This window comes from Dermacentor albipictus, chromosome 1 (genome assembly GCF_038994185.2).
Source record: "Dermacentor albipictus isolate Rhodes 1998 colony chromosome 1, USDA_Dalb.pri_finalv2, whole genome shotgun sequence".
Lineage (NCBI taxonomy): Eukaryota > Metazoa > Arthropoda > Arachnida > Ixodida > Ixodidae > Dermacentor > Dermacentor albipictus.
In genome coordinates this window covers 336,891,565-336,915,343 of record NC_091821.1, presented here as the reverse complement: position 1 = coordinate 336,915,343, position 23,779 = coordinate 336,891,565, and the positions used below count along the sequence as shown (strand labels likewise).

Genomic DNA, 23,779 nt, shown 5'->3' with positions numbered 1-23,779 from the left:
TTTCTTCACGCCGCATTCCTCGACCCCAACGTACTAGCACTGGAGTCGCACGGAGAACTAGTGCGCTGGGACTACGAAACTCGAAGACACATGTATATGCTTATGAGTCTTATCTTTTAGCATGTCGCTCTCCTAGCACCCAAGCTTTTTAATGATGAAATATAAACTAGCTCAATTAAGCATTTTACCGTAATTTTATCTATAAAAATATTTCAATGAAGTCTACGACTAAATAACAGCACTGCATTTCTGAAAAGGGGGTTCCATTACCATTGGATCCAGGGTGGTAGATTGGTTTGTCCGTCTGCAGAAAGAGGAGATCTGCTGATGCTTCGGCCACCGGCAGCAGCACATGCCGTGTCCATAGTCTTCCGCACTTCACTGTCACTTTAACTCGCGCCTCACCCTTGGAAAGCTGCAACTCGTGTAAGGCGCCGGGCTCCACAAATACTTCCTCAGTCTTCGGTGAGTCTGCGAGCGTGATGAAAGTGCTTTTAAGGATGTATATTCAACAAATCAAGAATGTAATCCTGAATTTGTTGCTATTTATTTATGATTTGTTAGTCAATACTGTGATCTGACTCTATCAAACCAAATGAAGAATGTTCTCCTGAATTTGTTGCTATTTATTTATGATTTGTTAGTCAATACTGCGAGCTTGCTCGAGTAAACCAAATAACCTTTGTTAAAACACGTTGGCGTACTAGTTGGTCTCAATTCATGATAGAGTGTGTAAGCGCGACTAGGCGAGTAAGTAGACAGAAACAGGTAGACAGAGACAACGCTAACTTTCAACTATACCTTTTATTTCGCACGCATTGATAAATATATATCGTACGAGTGGAAACAATTGATACTGCAAAAAAAAAAAAAGAACGCTCAGTGGCGCATGTCGGTGAGCCGTACAGGAGTCCAAGACATGGTTAAAACAAGCACTGCAATACATTTACAATGATAAAGCGAGGAATCGTATTTCTTTTTCAGATAGCTACGCTGATGGTTTGCTCACGCACCTTTCCTCTAATTTTGCAATTTACACACCGTGGTTGCTCAGTGGCTATGGTGTTGGGCTGCTGAGCACGAGGTCGCGGTATCGAATCCCGGCCATGGCGGCCGCATTTTGATGGGGGGAAAATGCGAAAATACCCGTGTACTTAGATCTAGGTGCAAGTTAAAGATCCCCAGGTGGTCGAAATTTCCGGAGTCCTCCACTACGGCGTGCCTCATAATCAGAAAGTGGTTTTGGCGCGTAAAACACCATAATTTAATTTTAATTCTTTAATTTTGCAATTTCATGAGCCAATCAAGAGAGCTCTCGGCCTCCCCATATACACTCACACGGAACGCTTACTTCAACTTGGCATGCATAACATGCTAGAGGAAATAGCGGAAGCACAGGAGAGGGCCCAGTTCGTCAGGCTATCTGCCACACAAGCTGGAAGACACATCTTACAGGAGCTGGGCGTTCCTCCCATAGTAACCAAAACAAAGTTCTGCAGCATCCCTCCAGAGCAGCGGGGCCGAATCACTGTCGCCCCGATCCCACGAAACTTCCATCCAGAGCACAACGTGGGAAGACGTCGGGCGCGCGCGAAGGCTCTCCTGGAAAAGGCTCGTTAATGGGCTTTGGAGAACAGTTTCCTAGACGCTGCGCGCTACGCCGACGGACAGGCCTTCGATGTAGTTAGCGTAGATCGTGAAAGGCAAATGACGAACGCAATCTCGATTCGGATGACGTCCTCTGAAATCGCAGAGCAGGCTGAAATAGCGATGGCCTTATTGGACGACATCAGGACATCAATCTACAGTGACTCGATATCAGCTGTTAGGGCATTTGCCAAAGCAACCATATCCGAGCTGGCCCTAGGGATACTAGGAAGCAAGGAGATCAAGCCACACACATTGATCTGGTTTCCAGCCCGCATGGGACAGATCGAGGGTGCCCCGCCCAACCTCAATGAGTCGGCACACGGAGCTGCACGAGGGGTCATTAACCGCGTAGCTACCGGGAAGGTTGATGCTGGGGGTACTGACAATCGGGACTCTCCTTCCTCGTACACCGAAATTAAAAAGCACTTTTACTTGGCTCGGAGGATCTACCCCCTCCCATCAGACGGGGGCATACCCAAACCCCCTACTTCTGCACAATATGTACCCCGACATTCAGACAACAAATGCATATGCACTATGCAATGACTTGGCGAACTAACCTAACATGCTCTGGCGATGTCCCGCGTTACACGCCGATGAAAGCAACACTTCTTCACGCTGGGATGAGGTCTTACACATCCCCAACCTCGAAGAACAGTTATGGGCTGTCCAACGGGCCCGTGAGGCGGCGGAGAGGCTCGGCCTCTCTGTCCCGACGTGGGAGCGGCCCGCTGCGCGCTAGTGCGCACCCTAAAGGACCCTAATGAAGTTATCCATCCATCCATCCATCCATCCATCCATCCATCCATCCATCCATCCATCCATCCATCCATCCATCCATCCATCCATCCATCCATCCATCCATCCATCCATCCATCCATCCATCCATCCATCCATCCATCCATCCATCCATCCATCCATCCATCCATCCATCCATCCATCCATCCATCCATCCATCCATCCATCCATCCATCCATCCATCCATCCATCCATCCATCCGTCCATCCGTCCATCCGTCCATCCGTCCATCCGTCCATCCATCCATCCATCCATCCATCCATCCATCCATCCATCCATCCATCCATCCATCCATCCATCCATCCATCCATCCATCCATCCATCCATCCATCCATCCATCCATCCATCCATCCATCCATCCATCCATCCATCCATCCATCCATCCATCCGTCCGTCCATCCGTCCATCCGTCCATCCGTCCATCCGTCCATCCGTCCGTCCGTCCGTCCGTCCGTCCGTCCGTCCGTCCACAACCTCTCTTGCCAACCGGCTTTGAGCCCTATACAAAATAGGAGTACTTTCAAACATTGGTTTGTAGGGATAATCACGGCAATGAATGCCAAAATGACCCGAGATTACCCTAGTGACGTTATATTGATGCTCTTTTTATTCTCTCATTGATGCATCTGCCAGTTTGACCAACACATGCTCTTCCGCACGAAAGCGGTATGGCATAGACAACGTTATGAGCGCAGGTTACAAACTGTTTCGATGTTGAGTAGAACATGCGTTTCTGTTGTTGTTCTTTGAATAAACCTGTTTGCATAGCTTCTGTAGACGCTCAAGGGTAGACAAAGCCATGTCCAGCTGCGAGAGATTATGTGAAATACGGTACCACAGCAACTTTCTTTGCTCTATATCAGTGGAACTGCTTCCCTTCGATGCGTTTTTGCACTTCCTGCTCAACCCCTTCGGGACAGAGGTGAGCATACGCATCGGTAACCAGAATCTGCCAGGTACTTGGCTTGATCTCTGGAACCGGTTTCCACTTTGTGGTCACATTACTTAATCAGAGAATTATTGAAACGCGGTGTTACTACTGCGCGTTTTACGAGTTTTGAATGAGTGGAATGAAATTATAGGACTGGCTTATTGCATCTCGGCTGATAACTCCAGCAGACCTTTTGTGGTGAAAAGTACAATCCCAAGTCTAAAAATGTGATAAAATTGCCTACGGGCACTTCGTGCGTCAACGACAAAAGTGAGGACACGTCATTGAACGGGGTTACGGTTCTGGAAATCACCGTGTCAAAGTTATCTGATTCGTTATTCAAAATAATTAAAGAGTCTTCAGCAAACCGGAACACTTTCACGACATCTGTGTTATTTTTCAGGTATTCATCAAGAACCTGGTCATGGTTAGCTAGATATAAATCACTTAAGGGGGGAGCGAAAAATGACCCAATGAATATGCCACCTTTTTGTTTCACATTTTCCTCCCAAGGCGCGTAAGTCGAGTTAACATAAAAACAAAGAAGTTCTAAAAATCTGTCGCAAGTCAAACAGGAAGCGTTTTGAAATCGAACCGCTCCAAATTTGTCAATGCAGTCTGTTACACATTTCATCACGTCATTTTACGGGAGAGAATGTTACAGGTCTTTTAAGTCAATTGAAAACTCGACAAGGTTCCTGTCTTGCCAGTATTTAAAGAATTCCACCATTTGTTCAGACTTAGTTACCAAAAATGGGTCGTCGATTGGCAAGAGCTTTAAGTAATTTTGTAAAAACGTTGCTACATGTTTCTGCCGAGTTGCATTCTCTGACACTATCACTCGGAGGGGACATTCCGGCTTGTGCGTTTTTGCTGAGATAACAACTCAAGGTGCCCCTTTGTGCTTTTTTCGAAAGAACGGGATAATCCATCTAGCTTGAAAACTTTTGCATAGCTTCCTTGCTTCATTTCGTACTTTCTTAAGCGTTATGTACTTGTGGATCCTGAAAGCAGGAAGTGTAAAAACGCTTCGAAGGGAAGCAATAGCACCGCTAGAGCAAAGAAAGTTGGTGTGGTACCTACATCAATTGTATTTCGCATAATCTCAGAAAAATAGCCGTATGCTCGGAAGTGGACGTAGTGTTTTCTGCCCCTGAGCGTCTACAGAAGGTATTAAAACAGTTTAAGTCATAAAATAACAACAGGAACGCATGTTTTACTTAACATCGTAAGCAATTTATAACCTTCACTCATAACGTTGCCTATGCCATTCCGCTTTTGTGCGGAAGAACGCATGTTGGTCAAACTGGCATATGCATCAATGACAGACTAAAAGAGTATCATTGTAACGTCACTAGGGTAATCTCGGGTCATTTGGGCAGTCATTGCCAAGATTGCCCTGCAAACCAATGTTTGAAAGTACTTCTATGTTGTGTGGGCTCATAGCAGGATGACAAGGGAGAATGTGGAGGCTCATGAAATTGCAAAATTAAAGGAAAGGTACGTGAGCAAGCTATCAGTGAAGCTATCTGAAGAAGAGATGCGATTGCTTGGTTTGTCGTTGTAACCATTGCATTATTTGTTTTAACCATGCCTCGGGCACCTGTATGGTTCATCCACATGCGCCACTAAATGTTCTTTTTCGCTGTCTCGTTTGTTTCCGCTCGTACGGTATATATCTATCGATGCGTACAACAATAAAATCTATAGTTGAAAGTCACCGCTGTCTCTGTGTATCTGTTTCTTTCTACGTCTTTGTACACTCTATCATGGAAACCAAATCAAGATGTGCGCAACCAGTGTGACTCGTCGCCACATTGAAGCCACAGAAAAAGACCGCAAGAGAATATGAACTGACAGAATGTGTAACCTCCGTTTCGCAGAATATAGAAGGACCAAACAATGGAGGAGATAGAGCGCACTGCGCCTACGGGAAAGACAAATAGAGCAACTACGGACCCGTGTCACGCATTGCGGTAGTCGCGTTAGTGGCCGCGTTTATGTTCTCTACGCTGTATAGAAAAATGTAACGATGAACGCCGCGACTTCTACGACAGAAATCTAATGCTCATAATGCATTACGGTACCAAGATACCTATTGATCGCCCCCATACACCTATAAAGCTAAAAGCCTACGGCGATTTTTAATCTATGTATAATCTTTTTATTTGCAATGCATAATCATTTTTTTCTGCGCAGAAGGCATCAGAGCAAGCGACGTTTTCCGACATTTGCGTACATGCTGCCAAAATTTTAAACAACTGCTAAAAGAGCCTAAATGATGTTTGCTAGCCGTTAATACAGTTAAATATATACACGGAAAAACTTTCGGCAGCAATAGGAGGAGGAGGAGGAAAGAACTTTCTTTTTACATGGCATTTGAGACTTCCCAGGCCCCTTGGGTCCCTGCACGACCGCGCTGCACTCAAACGTTCATGTTGGTCACTACGAAGAACGGTAACATTACCGAAACATCTTCACTTTTGACCTTCCTCCTCAATTGCTGGGGTGGTTGCATTTTGTAAACTTGGGCTTAGGAAACAAGTGGCATGTATTTCATTATTGTTTAAAATTCGTTTAGGCTTATGAAAGCAGGCTCAATTTTATTGATTTCTGTCCACTTTTTCAAAATTAGGACGTTCTGCGATAGCATAAGTCAATTACCTCTCTCTTGTTTCAGTTAAGATCTTTCATGTTGGAACAAAAGCGTGCGGTGGAAAAATAAGCTTGGTTACGTTATGCTGAGCGCTCTCTGGTATAAATAGTTAATTCAAGTAAGAAATAGTCAGCACTTCTCTATGACCATTTTTATGTGAACACACCCGTCTGTACCACTTATAATGTGTTAAAACTATATTATGCTTCAATGGCCTCCCCTCTGACAAGTTCCGCTTACTTGGTGCGTGGCACGCACTTTAGGTGTTCAGTTTTTTGTTTATCCGTTTCTTTCATTGCGCTGTTCAGATAAGACACCCCCTATATATACATATATTTCCTGCCAACTATGCCTATTCTCCGTATTGTGACGGTTGACGCGCCTACAACGACGCTCCTGTGAACGGTCAGCCGCAAAATACAAAGACGCCCCGCCCACATTCTCCTTGTCCCATCTCCTTCGCGCTACAATTCGCCGACTCGTCGCAGTTTTACCGACGACACTAGGGGCAGATGCCCTAGCCCTCGACGGGGAATCTAGCCGCTGCGACTTCCGCGGGTGACATTGCCAGCACTCTAACTTCTCCACATCCCTCATTACCGACGAACGACGACGTGAAGAGTCTGATGACGAAAAAGACGTCGAGTACAACGACGAATATGACAAATACGATACATACAACTACGAAAGAAGTAACTGATATCGTCAGCGCCGACCTCATGGTTCGCATTGACGGCCGCCAAGTAGCCGCTCTTGTCGACACTGGCTCCCATTTTTCAATCATAAACTTACAGCTCGCCGACACACTAAGGAAGGTAAAAACGCAATGGCACGGGCCCAACATAAGAACCGCCAGAGGTGAGTTGATGACACCTGTCGCGAAATGCACGGCCCGACTCTTAATCGCCGGTCCAATCTTCGTCGCCACCCTCGTCATTCTTACTGAGTGTTGTAAAGACCTTATATTGGGCATGGATTTCCTACGTGAGTACGGCGCCGTAACTAACATCCATGACAGAAGCGTCACGTCTGCCGCGAGCTCAGAAAATGTCACCCGCGAGAAGCCACAACAACCTTGCTGACGTATTACTGCGGATGACGTCATACTTTTGCCGCGGAGTTGCTCTCTCGTACCCGTGCACTGCGACAGCCTGCAGAATGCGACTGGAATAGCTCAACACATCAAGGCGCTAGCACTGAATTGCGGCGTCTCCATTGCCAGGGCACTATATCGATGTGGTCGACGGAAGCGCCAAACTCTTGCTGACGAATTTTAGTAAGGCGCGTCGACAAATCGCTAGAGGCACTGCTGTCGCTTATTTCGACGAAGTGACACAAATACAAGACTGCCACGTCGCGCAGGAGGCGGCCTCTACCATCCATACAGCTGCGCCTATTGTAGATGTTAATCCAACGATAATGGCCGTTGAGCGGAACCGTCTTCTTGAACTCATCAATCAGTACCAGGGCTCTTTCTCATTGCGTCAAGAGTTGGTCAAACGCCACTTGCCAAACACCGCATCATTACTGATGTCTACGCCAGATTCATTCGACAAAACCCTTATCGTGTGGCCCTGAAGCAACGCGAAGCAATACAAAAACAAGTGAAGAAGATTCTGGAAGGTTGCGTTATTCGACCATCTAATAGTCCTTGGGCATCACCTGTAGTTCTAGCGAAAAGGGACGGTAGCCTGCGCCTCTGCGTCGACTATCGGAAGCTCAATCAGGTCACAAAGAAGGACGTTTATCCGCTGCCGCGTATTGATGATTCCTTGGATAGGCTGCGAAACGCGTGCTACTTTTCGTCAATGGACTTGAAAAACGGTTACTGGCAGATCGAAGTGCATGTGAGAGACCATGAGAAAACGGCCTTTGTGACACCTGACGGACTTTATGAATTTCAGGTACTTCCCTTCAGTTTGTGTTCGGTGCCAGGAACATTTCAACGTCTAATGGACACTGTGCTCTCCGGACTCAAATGGCAAAAATGCCTGTTGTACCTGGATGACGTCATTGTCTTTTCCGCAACGTTCGACGAACACTTACGAAGGCTGAAAACATTTTTTTGAAGCGATACGCTCTGCTGGCCTCACTTTGAAGTCTGTGAAGTTCCATTTAGGTTTTCACGAGCTCCAGTTCCTCGGTCACGTCGTCAATAGCCAAGGAGTCCGACCCGACCCCGATAAAATTGCTGCCGTCGGTAATTTCTCGACCCCATTAGACAAAAAGGCCGTCAGACGTTTTCTGGGACTCTGCATATTACCGGCCTTTTATTTCGAATTTCTCGCGCACTCCATGGCCGTTAACACAGGTCACCAGAGAAGGTATGCCTTTTACTTGGGGCGAAGAACATCAGTGGGCATTTCATGAGCTCTAGCAACGCCTTCAAGCGCCTCCCGTACTAGCACAATTCAGCGAAGACGCGCCGACGATATTGCATACAGACGCTAGAAATGTCGGTCTAGGGTCGGTTCTCGTACGATGGTAGGACGACAGCGAAAAGGTGATTGCTTACGCCAGTAGGCCACTATCCTGAGCCGAGGCTAACTACTCCACCAGTGAAAAATAATGCCTCGCAATGGTATAGGCAGTTCTGAAGTTTCATCCGTATTTGTATGGTAGGCCTTTCACCGTCGTTACCAATCACCATTCGCTCTGATGGCTCATTAATTTAAAGATCATTCCGGCCGGCTTGCACGCTGGAGTCTTCGACTCGAAGACTTCGACTGTATTGTCGCATACAAGCCAGGAACACGGCACACAGACGCTGACTGCCTTTCACGGTCTCCTGTTGAGCCGGCAGCACAAGACGATGACGACACGGTCTTTCTGGGACTTGTGGACACTGCCGTTCTTTCAAGCCAGCAACCGGATGACACTGAATTGCTGCCGCTTATTGATTACCTGAAACAACAGCGCGCCGAGGCTCTTTGCGAGAGGGCTGGCATGGTACTGCTTGCGTCGCAACGTCCTCTACAAGAAGAACTTCTCATCTAGTGGCAGCAACTACTTACTCGTTGTTCCATCATCGCTTCGATGTGAAATTTTGCACGCCTGCAACAAGGAGCCGACTGCTGGACACTTCGGGTACACTCGCACATTGGCAGGGATTCGGCAGAGTTACTACTGGCCGAGACTCATTTCACTCGTTAAACGTTACGTTCCGAGATGCCTCGATTGCTAGTGTCGCAAACCGCCATCCGTCAAGACAGCCAGCCTACTGGTCCCTGTTGACGTACCGGCCACACCATTTGCACAAGTAGGCATGGATTTTCTGGGCCCCTTATCAACGTCTACTACTGGCAATAGGTGGATAACCGTCGCCACGGATTATCCCGCTAGATATGCAGAGACAGATGCTCTGCTACGGGAAACAGCAGATGAAGCGGCACGTTTTTTGCTGGAATACATCGTTTTAAGGAATGGCGCTGCCGCAGTAGTTTTCACGGACAGAGGTCCTTCGTTCATGGCCAAGTGTTTGGATATTGTTCTACGTCTAAGTGGTGCCATCCACTTGAAGACAACGGCGCATCACCCCCAAACAAACTAATTGACGGAACGACTCAATAGGATACTGGCTGATATGGTAAGCATGTGCGTAGATGTAGAGCCTAAGAACTTGGACGAGGTTTTAACTTAATCCCCTTCGAGTACAATAGAGCTCGTCAAGAAACCACTCGCAAGAAGCCCTTCAATACGGCTACACTACGGCCGTGAGGTTACAACAACATTGGGCGCAATGTTCCCTCATGAATTTGATGAAAACGAGACGGGTGCTGAAGAGACCACACAAAGAGCACAGGCAGCTAGGCAGGTTGCGCGTCTGCGAATTCACGAACAATGGGACTGTGACGCCTAACGCTACAATCGCGGCCACAGACCAGTAACATACAATATCGGTGGTAAAGCCTGGGCCTGGACACCTATTCGTCATCGTGGGCTCATTGAAAAGCACTTGCGCACCCACTTTCGGGCCTACATAGTACTCCCATGCCTCAGTGACGTCCACGACGAAGTCGTTCCAGATGGTTCTCACTGTTCAAAGCGTCGATGGGATTTACGCGAGGTCATTCGCGTGCTTCGTATGAAGCCGTACTATGAAAACTGACAAGACTGCACAGTTCTTTACCGCTGCTTTCCAAACCTGTATCATCGGGATGATGATCTTTTTTAAAAAGGGAGCAAATGACGCAACTATATTTCGCACAACTATATTGCCGCGGGTGTGTGCCAGTGGGGAGGAAGTTGAAGTAGCACGGGTATTTAAGTTAAGCGTGGATACAAAGAAAACGTTGGTTTTCTTTGACGACTGATATCCACTTTCAATTCCATTAATTTATAGTTTCCTTATGTCAATTAGCAGGTACAAGTAATTTGCCCTGTGTGGTCCTTGGTGTCTTTCTTTGTTGGTTTGTTATGCTATGATTAATAAAAATCGGACCCCTCGGTTAGCCCTTTTTGTTCTCGTTCATTACATAAAGAGGGTCTCAAATCCGGCAGCATTCATGCCTTCAGGTAGCACGTGTGGTTTTATTGACCATGCAGTTGCATTAACCCCAAAAGATCACGTACTCGTGACGCCTGCGGCAAAAAAGAATGTTCCACACCCGCCACCAAGGTTTGTGAGTGGTGGCGCTGGCTAACATCCCAGGGTTAGCTCTAGTCATCATCATCATCATCATGAGCCTGGTTACGCCCACTGCAGGGCAAAGGCCTCTCCCATACTTCTCCAACAACCCCGGTCATGTACTAATTGTGGCCATGTCGTCCCCGCAAACTTCTTAATCTCATCCGCCCACCTAACTTTCTGCCGCTCCCTGCTACGCTTCCCTTCCCTTGAAATCCAGTCCGTAACCCTTAATGACTATCGGTTATCTTGCCTCCTCATTACATGACCTGCCCATGCCCATTTCCTTTTCCTGATTTCAACTAAGATGTCATTAACTCGCGTTTGTTCCCTCACCCAATCTGCGCTTTTCTTATCCCTTAACGTTACACCCATCATTCTTCTTTCCATAGCTCGTTGCGTCGTCCTCAATTTAAGTAGAACCCTTTTCGCAAGCCTCCAAGTTTCTGCCCCGTGGTGAGTACTAGTCATCATCATCATCATCATCATCATCAGCCTGGTTATGCCCACTGCAGGGCAAAGGCCTCTCCCATACTTCTCCAACAACCCCGGTCATGTACTAATTGAGGTCATGCCGTCCCTGCAAACTTCTTAATCTCATCCGCCCACCTAACTTTCTGCCGCCCCCTGCTACGCTTCCCTTCCCTTGAAATACAGTCCGTAACCCTTAATGACTATCGGTTATCTTGCCTCCTCATTACATGACCTGCCCATGCCCATTTCTTTTTCTTGATTTCAACTAAGATGTCATTAACTCGCGTTTGTTCCCTCACCCAATCTACTCTTTTCTTATCCCTTAACGTTACACCTATCATTCTTCTTTCCATAGCTCGTTGCATCGTCCTCAATTTGAGTAGAACCCTTTTAGTAAGCCTCCACGTTTCTGCCCCGTAGGTGAGTACTGGTAAGACAAAGCTATTATACACTTTTCTCTTGAGGGATAATGGCAACCTGTTCATGATCTGAGAACTCCAGCCCATTCTTATTCTTCTGTTTATTTCCGTCTCATGATCCGGATCCGCCTTCACTACCTGCCCTAAGTTGATGTATTCCCTTACCACTTCCAGTGCCTCGCTACCTATTGTAAATTGCTGTTCTCTTCTGAGACTGTTAAACATTACTTTAGTTTTCTGTAGATTAATTTTTAGACCCACTCCTCTGCTTTGCATCTCCAGGTCAGTGAGCATGCATTGCAATTTGTCCCCTGAGTTACTAAGCAAGGCAATATCATCAGTGAATCGCAAGTTACTAAGGTATTCTCCATTAACTTTTATCCCCAATTCTTCCCAATCCAGGTCTCTGAATACCTCGTGTAAACACGCTGTGAATGGCATTGGAGAGATCGTATCTCCCTGCCTGACGCCTTTCTTTATTGGGATTTTGTTGCTTTCTTTATGGAGGACTACGGTGGCTGTGGAGCCGCTATAGATATTTTTCAGTTATTTTACATACGGCTCGTCTACACCCTGATTCCGTAATGCCTCCATGAATGCTGAGGTTTCGACAAAATCAAATGCTTTCTCGTAATCAATGAAAGCTATATATAAGGGTTGGTTATATTCCGCACATTTCTCTATCCCCTGGTTGATAGCGTGAATATGGTCTATTGTTGAGTAGCCTTTACGGAATCCTACCTGGTCCTTTGCTTGACAGAAGTCTAACGTGTTCCTGATTCTATTTGCGATTATCTTAGTAAATAGTTTGTAGGCAACGGACAGTAAGCTGATCGGTCTATAATTTTTCAAGTCTTTGGCATCCCATTTCTTATGGATTAGGATTATGTTAGCGTTCTTCCAAGATTCCGGTACGCTCAAGGTCATGAGGCATTGCGTATACAGGATGGCCAGTTTCTTTAGAACAATCTGCCCACCATCTTTCAACAAATCTGCTGTTATCTGATCCTCCCCAGCTGCCTTCCCCCTTTGCATATCTCCCAAGGCTTTCTTTACTTCTTCCGGCGTTACCTGTGGGATTTCGTATTCCTCTAGACTATTTTCTCTTCCATTCTCGTCGTGGGTGCCACTGGTACTGCATAAATCTCTATAGAACTCCTCAGCCACTTGAACTATCTCATCCATATTAGTAATGGTATTGCCGGCTTTGTCTTTAAACGCATACATCTGATTCTTGCCAATTCCTAGTTTCTTCTTCACTGCTCTAGGCTTCCTCCGTTCCTGAGAGCATGTTCAATTCTATCCATATTATATACACTATCCATATTAAATACACTATCCATATAGTGTAGCTTGTTTTCACTCTACCCATCGCCGATTCCATGTCTTCATAGAAGCTTTCGACTTCCTGATCATCATGACTGGATATAGGGGCGTAGACTTGTACAACCTTCATTTTGTATCTCTTATTAAGTTTCACAACAAGACCTGCCACCCTCTCGTTAATGCTATAGAATTCCTGTATGTTATCAGCTATATTCCTATTAATCAGGAATCCGACTACTAGTTCTCGTCCCTCCGCTAAGCCCCGGTAGCACAGGACGTGCCCGCTTTTTAGCCCTGTATGTGCTTCTTTTGGCCTCCTAACTTCTCTGAGCCCTATTATATCCCAATTACTGCCCTCTAATTCCTCCAATAGCACTGCTAGACTCGCCTCACTAGATATCATTCTAGCGTTAAACGTTGCCAGGTTCATATTCGAATGGCGGTCCGGTAGCTCTAGTAGCAACACATAAATACCCCAGCAAGTGACTGGGAAGACAGCGCCGCAGTAGCTCAATTGGTAGAGCATCGCAGGCGTATATGAACACGTGGGTTCGTATGCCACCTGCCGCAAGTTGTTTTTTCATCCACTTTCAATTCCATTAATTTACAATTTATTTATTTCACTTCGTAAGTACAAGTAATTTCTCCTGTCTTGTACTTGGTGTCTTTGTCGGCTGGTTTCTACGAGATATATATACATATATATATATATATATATATATATATATATATATATATATATATATATATATATATATATATATATATGTGTGTGTGTGTGTGTGTGTGTGTGTGTGTCAGGTGAAACCGAATCAGACTTGAGGGGAGCCGTGTTGGTAAGCTGTTTGAAGTAAAATTGGGCGGTATAGTGAAATCAGTAGACCGAATTCACCGGCTGGGCAAGGAAAAACCGTATAGCTCACGACCAGTCATCATGAATTTTTATAATTGGAGCCGTCTACAGACCGCCTAGCACTCCGCCCGAGTTTTTAGAGGGCTTAAATATGTTTTTCTGTGATCATGTAAATGAAAACACAAGACTAATAATACCTGAAGACCTCACCTTACCACATATTAACTGGGAAAGTTTTTGAACTGGTCATGTAGAAACCCGTAGCGCTGATAGGCTATTAGAGCTAATGTTTTCTCATAATCTCGCGCAAATTGTAAAAGACTGCACAAGAATCACTCCTACATAACAGTCATTGTTATACTTGGTTTTCATATCAAGTAATGTGGCCGATTACGCCCTATCAGCTGAGGACGGCATATCGGCCGCCTCAGCTGATTTGAGGTTGATGAAATTTGAGGTTGACGTCTTCTGTAACACCAGCATTCGAGCAAAGCGTCATGTTTATGCACATGTTAAAGACTACGGTCGTGCTGATGATACGACTATCATTGACTTTTTGGAAACGTCGCTTGGCGAATTTCAGATTATACCAAAGCTTGAGTCGGTTGAACAGCTTCGGAAACGTTTTAAGAAAATTGTGCAGTACTGTTTAGATAACTACGTACCTACTCGCACAAAAAAAGAAAGAAAAACGAAGGAACCCATGGATAAGCAAAAAAAAATAATTCTGATGAAGCGCGGAATAAGGAGATTGCGCAAAAATAAAAGGGTCCCGATGGAAATATCTCGTGCAAAAGAAAACTTGAAGGCAGAGATTCTTCAATCTAAAAATCATTTTTTTAATAACACCCTCAGTAATTTTCTCAAGAGCTCACTACGAAAGTTGTGGCTGTATTTGAAGAAAACTAATGATGGAATTGAACAGATTGTAGAGGGAACGGAAGTAATTACTGAAAAGTCTGATATCGCTGGCAGATTCAATCAATATTTAGAGTGAGTGCTCTGTACGGACCAGTATGACAACAAAGAATATGACTCGGCTCCTACATTGCCACTTCAGGCAGATAATATTAATATTAGCCGAGAAAGCATATTCGATCAGCTGCTCCTCTTGGACATGACAAAATCATGTGGGCCTGATGGTATACCAAATGAATTTCTGCGTCGTTTCACGGAATGGTTGTCTTATTTTCTAGTAATTATATTTCAGAAGTCTTTAAAATGCCATTCGCTACCTCAAGATTGGCGTAGAGCAATTGCACCAATATTTAAAGGCTGCAAAAGAACAATGTTGAGCAATTATAGGCCTGCGTCTCTCACGTCGGTGTGTTCTAAAATATTTGAGCATATAGCGGCAAAAAATATTAGACAATTTTCGGAACAAAATGACTTATTATGTCCGTTTCAGCATGGATTCCTCAGTGGCCTTTCAACTGTAACGCAGTTGATCGAAATCATTCATGATTTCTGTGTTGCTATAGATGCATGTGTGCAAGTCGATGTAATATGCATAGATTTTGCGAAGGCTTTTGACAAAGTTTCACACCGTAAACTACTTCTCAAGCTTCGCAATGTCGGTCTTAGTGCGGATGTTCTCGATTGTATAGGAGCGTATTTAAATGACCGCCAACAAGCAGTCAGAGTGGCAGATACTATGTCGGGAAATCGTGAGGAGTATTCGGGTGTGCCGCAAAGTTCTGTACTAGAGCCACTACTTTTTCTGCTATACATTGATGATACCTCAGCGGTTGTCCAATCACCTGTAAAAATTAAGCTTTTCGCAGATGATTGCCTATTTTAATGTCCAGTAACGTGCAGAGAAGATCAATTTAAAATCAACCAGTGCCTTCAAAACTTAAGCTGATGGTGTCAAAAATGGGGTACGGAAATTAATTTTAAAGAACCGCTTACACACACATAACAAAAAGAAAGGAAGCGATCTAGTTCGCATATAATATTGCAGATAATATACTGGTAGAAGTATGTAGTTTCAAATATTTGGGTGTAACCATAACAGATAAATTGAACTGGCGTCCCCATGTTGAAAATATCTGTCGATCAACATATCAGATGTTGTGCTTCCTGCAAAGGAAATTGCGCCAGTCGACGAAAGAAGTCAAGTTGATTGCATACAAGACATATATCCGTTCAAGCCTAGAATGCGCTGGTGCTCTGTGGAGCCCCATCAAAAGGCTTTAAAACATAAACTTGAGCGAATTCAGAGTATGTCAGTTCGCTTTATCTTCTCTAACTATCGACGAAGTGACTCGGTAACTGAAATGTTAAAAATAGGTAACTTGGAACCACTGCAATCAAGAAGGCAGAAGCAGCGATTGAAACTGCTTTTTCAAATACTACACGCAGAGGTGAAAATAAACAAGGATGATTATCTAACGCTTTTTCACAAAAGGTTCCCACGAACAACACGCAGTACATTCGTGGAACCAATAATAGCTCGAACAAACTTATCCCGCTTTTCTTTCTGTCCTGACGCTATTAAACTGTTGAATGAATTACTGAAGGATGTGGAACAAAAAAATACAATGAGTGATATTGAGGTTGGTCTTCATAAGTATTTCGCTCAAACTGTAAGGCTATTATTATTCCTTGCATGTAACTGTGTTTTTTCTAGAAATGTTCCATGCGTTACAAATGTTCTCCTACAAATGATCTTCAATGTTTGTTCTATGTATAATTCAATTACTGACCCTGCCAGTAACGACCCTCAAGTGAGGGTTAACCGTTTGACTAAATAAATAAAAATATATATATGCCGAAGCAGCACGGCGGCGGGGCGGCATGATATCAATCGTGGAGGTGCTTCGGTTCTTCGTTTAGCTGTTATCGCACTAAAGACATCCAATTACAGTGACCGCTGTACCTTCAGTGAAAGAGAGAGCTTGCGGCATGGGACGTTCCACTCACTTGCGTAAACCCGGAACATCCTTTCGAGGAAGACTCGCCGTCTCCAGTTGTGCAGTGAGATCGTGACCAGCTGTGAACTACCACTCACCATGGCCACCACGGTCTCGTTGGCTCCCAGTCGGAGTACGTTCGGAGTCACGACGATGCACTCGCTGCGAGTCGTGTTGTGGCACAATATCATATTTGTCGAGGACAGTGTCAAAGAAGAAAGTTAGCGAGTAAAGATGCACGCACACGCACGCACGACCGTTTGCACAGACTGCATCCGTTTATTCGTTCCTAGTGAGAAGTGTAATGAACGGGCACCCTGGACCGCAGAGATAGCGTGGGCATGAGTACCATAATGGAGCTGTCAGCTCGAAATGTTACTTGTGGTTAGCGATGCGAACGCTCGAAGGTTGTGTGGAAGGCTGGAGGCTCGCCCAGCAGGCTGAGGAGGGGGGAGGGGGGTGGGAGCGGACGCTCGCCACGCTTGCGGCCGGGGCTCGGTACATGAGAGTCAATACAGCGGTCGCCAACCACCCGGTGTGTTCAGGAGGAAAGCGTTCAAACGCGTATACACAGTTCAAAACTCAACGCAAGCACAGGGGAATTTTCAATTGCCACCGGCAGATGGTAATCCTAGTGGCGCTGCAAATCCGCTACTTATAAGAAAATTTTAATATGATTCATTTTACAGTGGTGTCTCGTAAGCTTTCCGTTAATAATGATACGTAACCGGCTTCAATAAACATGACTTTAGCACAAAAAAAGTGATACCTACTCGCTTGCCTGCACCCATCCTGTTGAGCCAATGACTGCGCAGACGAGCAGCAGCGTGTAGGCCGCGTTCATCGTGACTGCCGGATGCAGAGTGACCAAGGTCTGGTGGAGCCGGCAAATATGAGTACTGCAGACCAGGAACTTTCCTCGCAGCTCCATTTAGACCCTCGACCTCTTTCGTCACATGGGAGCAACGGAGCGATAGCTTGCTTGGCTGTGGTATCACCTCGAGATGGAAGGCAACGCATCTAAGCTTAGGTTACAGCTTGCTCCTTGATCTTTCTTACGAGCCGCGCAGCGTGTCATTTTTCCTACGCCTGCAGAAGTGTATCAAAAAGTCGTACGGGCAGGGTCGAAAGTCCACGGGATGCGAAAAAGCTCATTTCCTAAGCCTCGGTACGCACCCTGCATTCCAATTTCGTTTACCAGTGTATAAGCGACCAATGTAATAATGTTGTACTACATTTTAATGGCTGCAATCTAAAACCGAGCTAAAGTTCGACGTTATCGCCATACCCTCATCCGGTAGATTTTTCACCTAGCCTGCACACTATTGAATGAAGCATGCATGAGATAACGACAACTGCAAAACTGTGGCCCTTTTGGTGCCCCCGCACAGCATACATGAAACAAAGGTGCGAAGAAGGTAATACTTTTAATGGAATGCCTGCGCCAGAATTGTTTAATTTATTACTTCCTTGACAGTTTGACAGTACAAAACCGTGTGACATGCTGAATGTACTGTGATTTTATTAAGGCGGTTGTTACCTGCTTCATTGGTGCAAATGATGATGCGTTGAAGCTGTCGTCTTCCGTCTTCTCCCATGTCGCTTTTTCACCACGCAATTCGTCGTTGCGTGAATGCCTGAAACAGAGTGTCAGCATTCTCCACGTCATTAAAATCAATGACTCAATCGGGTAAGCAAAATGAAAGGGTCGATGAACTGCACACAACGAAGCGCCGGTACCGTCCGCGGCTTTTGTTGCCGACTTGTCTCTCGTGGTTCTCGCTTTTTTTTTGCCAGCGCTAAATATACTTGTCAAAACTTTTATATTTGCTATGTAAGACCAATATGCTTCTGCGTATAATAGGGGCTACCCGTCCCCAGCGATCCAGATCAAAAGTGGTAAATTGATTCAGAATACTGGAAATTCTGACTAAACACCTTGAGCCCTCATTATCTCGGTCTATCTTTTTCTCTAAGCCCTCACGAAGGACGTAGATATAGTGCTCCTTTTGGAACAGCAGTTGATAAAAAATTTTAAGCATTGTTAGCTCTGTCCAGCCGACAAGCCTTTTCATTGCGCCGTCAACGTCAGGCCCATTTCCTCTCCCCTCACCGCTTTCTCGACCTCAACTTCTCACACGTCATGCGGCGAAAAAGAATATAACTTTGCCCACTGTTGTGTGTGCTGAAAATTTGTACATACTTGTTACTGCGCAGAATACGTGCACGGTCGCCATTCATTTACGGTCCGGCTATATTCAGTTTCCGCACGCCGGCTTTAATTGAAATACCGCTTCAACGGGCTCAGCCCGCTCAGTTATGTAACCTTCATGCTGCCAGTCAAGCAGCAGGAATAATGGTGGATCGATGTTCAGTCAACGTGTTTTTGTTTCTGGGTGCCAAGACATGACACCTACGACTGGTACTGAGAACCAAGCCCATGTTCCTGCTATTCCTGGCGCCGACAACTGAAGTATCCTAGCCTGCTTGACTTAATCATGTACGTCATACATGTTTTTCATTACATCAGTATTTATACATCTCCATAATCTTTTCCCCCCTCAAGACTTCTTTATCTACCTTGCACCGCTACCTATGCAGCTGCTGCGTGGAGTGCCACCTGGTGCAATAATATGCAACTGCAATGCAAAGGGCGTGCGTACAGACGCTATACGAGGCTCGTATCTCACATCACGAAATGCGAAGGTTGTGGGTTCGGTTCCCTCCTGCGGCAAGTTGTTTTTTCATCCACTTTAATTTCCATTAATTCATTAAGCACAAGTAATTTCCCCTATGTTGTCCTTGGTGTCAGTGTTGGTTGGCTTCTCACGATATCGCAAGGCAAGTGGCACGTTACAATGCTAATCATGATGACGATTTATTGGCATCCACTTTGAAACATGGCGGGGACATAGTCACCTAGCCAGCTTGATTTATTCAGGCGTACAATGTATATTTTTTTTCTAGCATTCTTGTATTACACTTTTTTTACACCTAAAACCTTCTTTAACTGGCTTGTACCGCTACATGCGCATCTGCTACATGGCGTTCTATCTGGCGTAATAGTACGCAAGTGCAATGCAAAACGTGCACGCATCGACGCTAAGCAGCGCGCATGTCACATCGCGTGCCTCCTGGCGCACAAGGGCGTGTTTATGGGGCATTCTTCCGCTGCATACTCGCAAGCGCTGGCGTGGCTCAGTCCCCCCCCAAAAAAGTGCAGAAGGGGATTCATTCCCTATGTACCGGAGTGGGTTCCAAGATGGGAAATGTTGTTGAACGTGCCGAAATGCTGATAACTTGTAGTTAGCAATCAGCTGACGGTTCTACGTACTATGTTCTTGTTATTCTGTTCTTCTGAGCTCGTAAACTCTGTGTCAAGTGAGGCAGCAAAGAAAAAAAAAGCTGGCGTGGCTCAGTGGTAGAGTAGCTGACTCCCACGCAGCGGTCTCAGGTTCGATTCTGGCGGAAACTTGAGCGGGTGAGCTCAATTCACTACTTGGGTGTCACACTAGATGAGAATCTTCATTGGAACCCTCAAATTTCATTGCTGTGTAAAAAGTTTAGCAAGGCTTGTTTTATGCTGTACAAATGCGGTTATTACTTCGGAACTTACCACTCTGAGAGCAATCTACTTTAGCATATTCCATAGCCATCTATCCTACTGCATCGCATCTTGGGGTAACACGTACGTTTCATATGTAGAACCTATTGTACATCTTCAGAAAAGGGCCCTGCGATTTATGACTTTTTCGGATTACAGTGCTAGATAAATGCCGCTGTTTCAAAGTTTAAACATACGGCCTTTCAATTTATTACTGAATTTTAAAACTGCACTGAATAATCATAATAGCATAACAACCAACTGCCCTTTGAGTTTATCTAATTTTTTGCATTCCAGAAGAAATACACGCAGCGCACTTAAGGGAAATTTTCACCTGTCAAAAATGCATAATGTATATGGAAGGACAAGATTAAGCAACACTGCAGCACTCCTATGGAACAGCTTACCATTGGAAGTAAAACAAGCAAAATTGTTTTCAATATCAGTGGAATCTCATTATCACTCACCACTATTGTCTGCATAGGGTTTTCATCTCGCTGGTGTACACATCTGTTTTCTTTTTCACTTGCAGTATATCGTTACTACATACAATTTCTTCGTTGTAGCTATTACACGTACCCTGCCTTGTGTTTAAAAATGAATATTTATGTACAAATGGTTTACTTATACTTTGTCGTACTGCCGTTATGATTGTAAATAATAGTTAGCATGGATCACAACTAGCCTTGAGCTAGGGATTCAGATGTCCAGTACAGTATTTCCTGTCTACTGTTCCTATCTTGAATAAACTTCAACTTCAACTTTAAAAAAAAGAAACTGTATATATATATTTTTTTCATTCCCGGAGATAGCTGCTACGCACACCGGACACCGGCTGCGGCGGCGGACACGATCACCGCCTGAAACGGCTGTTGGAATGAGCCCATAAAGGCGCGTTTGTACTCCGACGTTATCGGCGCGCGGGCAAGCGTCGGGCGCGTCGGAGCGCGTTGGACGCGTCCTGCTAAGTTGGCTGCGCCAGTGCGTCGAACCATCTTCGGTCGAGCTGTTATCCTCGCCAACGTCACGCAACATGTACGCGCGGTCGCGCTACGTCAGACTATAGCCCCCAACAGCTTACGCTATAAAAGCACGAAGAATATTTACTGCAATAAAGGCATTTCCCCGAATTGACTCGGCGAAAGGTCTGCGTAGCCGCGTGGGTCTCGTGACGAAGTTGACTGATCATATGGTGGTCAAAGAGACTGAAGCGTTAAACACGCATCACCATGGTTCGTACTTCCATTCGTGTACACCTCTTTTCAGATGATTCCTTCATCACTCGGAAAATGTTGCATATTGCCTGCAAGTCACCGTTGCATCCACGCGCATAACGTGAGGCCATATGAACTTGTGTTTGAATTTAAGCGGAAGGTGGTGAACAGTTCCGTAAGTTGGAAATAAAATACAATTGGGCATTGGTTGTCTGCTTTCACAACGTTTGTTTCAAACGATGCAAGAAATAATGTTTTTACTGAGATGTCAGCATCTCATTTTCTTTCATGTTTCTTGCAGACGGTTGGCTCCACTGGTCGTGCACATTGCCTTGTATCTTGGCGTTATTTTTCACGGGACGCGTCTATCACATTCCACTTCGCATCAGGTGTGCGTGTTTGTTTACTTATTTATTTGTTTGTTTCTTCTGTTCTTGTGACTCATACCCAATTGATATTAGGGATTGACGAGGAATCAGGCGGATATAGCAAATTAACCTAGCAATTAAGTTTGACTTGCAAGTTTGCGAATAAAGGATAACTTCCCCATCGCGGATACAAGAACATGAATCTGGCAGCATGAATTCAGATATATGCATTAGCCTTAATCGGTTACGCTTCTCATATTGTTCGTTAGTTGTGGATTTGAGTGCCTTGGACATAACGAATGAGTATTAATTCTTATTTTTTTCCCTTCACCGCTGGCAGCTTGTGTTCAATGCGCTGTCGCATCCATGAGCAAGCGTGGACCGTCCACCCACCGTGGTTGCTTAGTGGATTTGGCATTGCGCTGCTAAGCCCGAGGTCGCGGGATCAAACTCCGGTCGCGGCGGCGGCTTTTCGATATGAGCGAAATGCGAAAAGAAATTGGCAGTAGCTTAGCTCGGCTACGCCAGGATATACACAGCGAAACCTAAGGCATAGCACGGTTAGCCTTGGTTAATCTTTATGGCAACTCCAGGTTAGTCTGGTTGTCTAGCCGTGTTGCGGCGTTTAGCCAGTCGCTCGGCGCGCTCTTCGTCTGTTTACTGGGCGATTCGTTTCCTCTTCATCTCGTTCCGATGTCAATTCCAGGCCTCCTCCTGGTTATCAGAATTGTCGCCGTCCATACTGGCGCCTCAACTGTGGTTGCGGCGCACGCGAGCTCTCCTTTTCAATCCTCCGGCATGTTATCAGGCATGCGACGCAGCTGGCGAAGCGAGTGGAGGTAAGCGCAACGACGAGGAACGCGGTGTGACGTCATGTGCCTCCTCGGAGCACGGCCCCGGCGAAATCGCAAGTTCGCGGCCAGTAAAACTTTCGCTTTGAAACGCCCGTGTACCGTCCATTGGGTTCCCGTCAAAGGGACACCAAACGCAAATATTAAGTCATGATGAATTGATAGATTAATGTTCGAGAACGTATAAGGCGTCAATATTAATGCGAACAGAGCATTAGTAATCGATAGATTGAGTTAAATGCAAGACACGAATAATGACTCCCCCGGCAGATTCAAGTACACTATATAAGACGAAGGCACTCCTCATTATAATTCTGTCGCTAGAACTCAACCACTCATGCTAAAAAGATTATTGTATTCAACTACAAGACGAATGACAGTGCTACTGGTCGAGTTCAGTTTTATTTTTAGAAGAAATAACTCATTCATATTACCGTTCACAACGACGCGGTCGGTCAGAAGGTCTCGTTTTCTCCACTCTGCGCCGCCCGCGTTTGCGCGTTTCAGTGGCTTCTTTATCGCGTAGTGCATCCTTGGTTTGGCTGGCTCACAAAACTCACAAAAACTGAAAGTAGCAGAGAATGCCACGTCCGTGTGATGTCCCGGGATTTCCGAACGGTCCACGCCACTTGAGCTAGGGCCGTTGCCGCGGCTAATCCCCCCCCTCCCCCCCAACGCTCTGTCTTAGTTCAATTTCTCCACGGCCGGGCGTTTGCGTTTTGCGCAGAAAATCATAGCGCCGTCTGACGTGCGCCTTTTACTCACCGACGATGACGTCATATGCAGCGTCGCCACTCTCCGCTAGGGGGCCGGAGATTTGCATTGCGCTGACGGAATGCGGACCCTTCAGACGCAATTTTTTCGCACACTCCTTTCTTGTCTTTTCTTGTCCCGAAACAACGGATGCGATGTCTCCGGATTGGTATTTGAACAACCCACGTCGACTTAGTATTTGCATTTAGCGTCCCTTAAAAGAACCGCAGGTGGTGAAAATTAATCCGCAGACCCCACTAAGGCGTGCCTGAAAATAAGACTGTGCCTTTGGCTCATAAAACCCAATAATAATAATAATAATAATAATAATAATAATAAT

General features: G+C 45.5%; 1 protein-coding gene across 2 annotated transcripts in view; it reads right to left on the bottom strand.

Annotated features, from left to right (window-relative positions):
* LOC139054561 (complement C3-like) overlaps nt 1-17,603 on the bottom strand; it is a 190,169-nt gene extending 172,566 nt beyond the window's left edge. For both annotated transcript variants that reach the window (XM_070531704.1, XM_070531705.1), the window contains exons 1-3: nt 17,423-17,603; nt 16,660-16,811; nt 271-471 (exon numbers count right to left, since the gene is read on the bottom strand). The gene's annotated coding sequence lies outside the window, so the exon portion shown is untranslated. The remainder of the gene's footprint in view (nt 1-270; nt 472-16,659; nt 16,812-17,422) is intronic.
* Nucleotides 17,604-23,779: the final 6,176 nt, after the last annotated feature.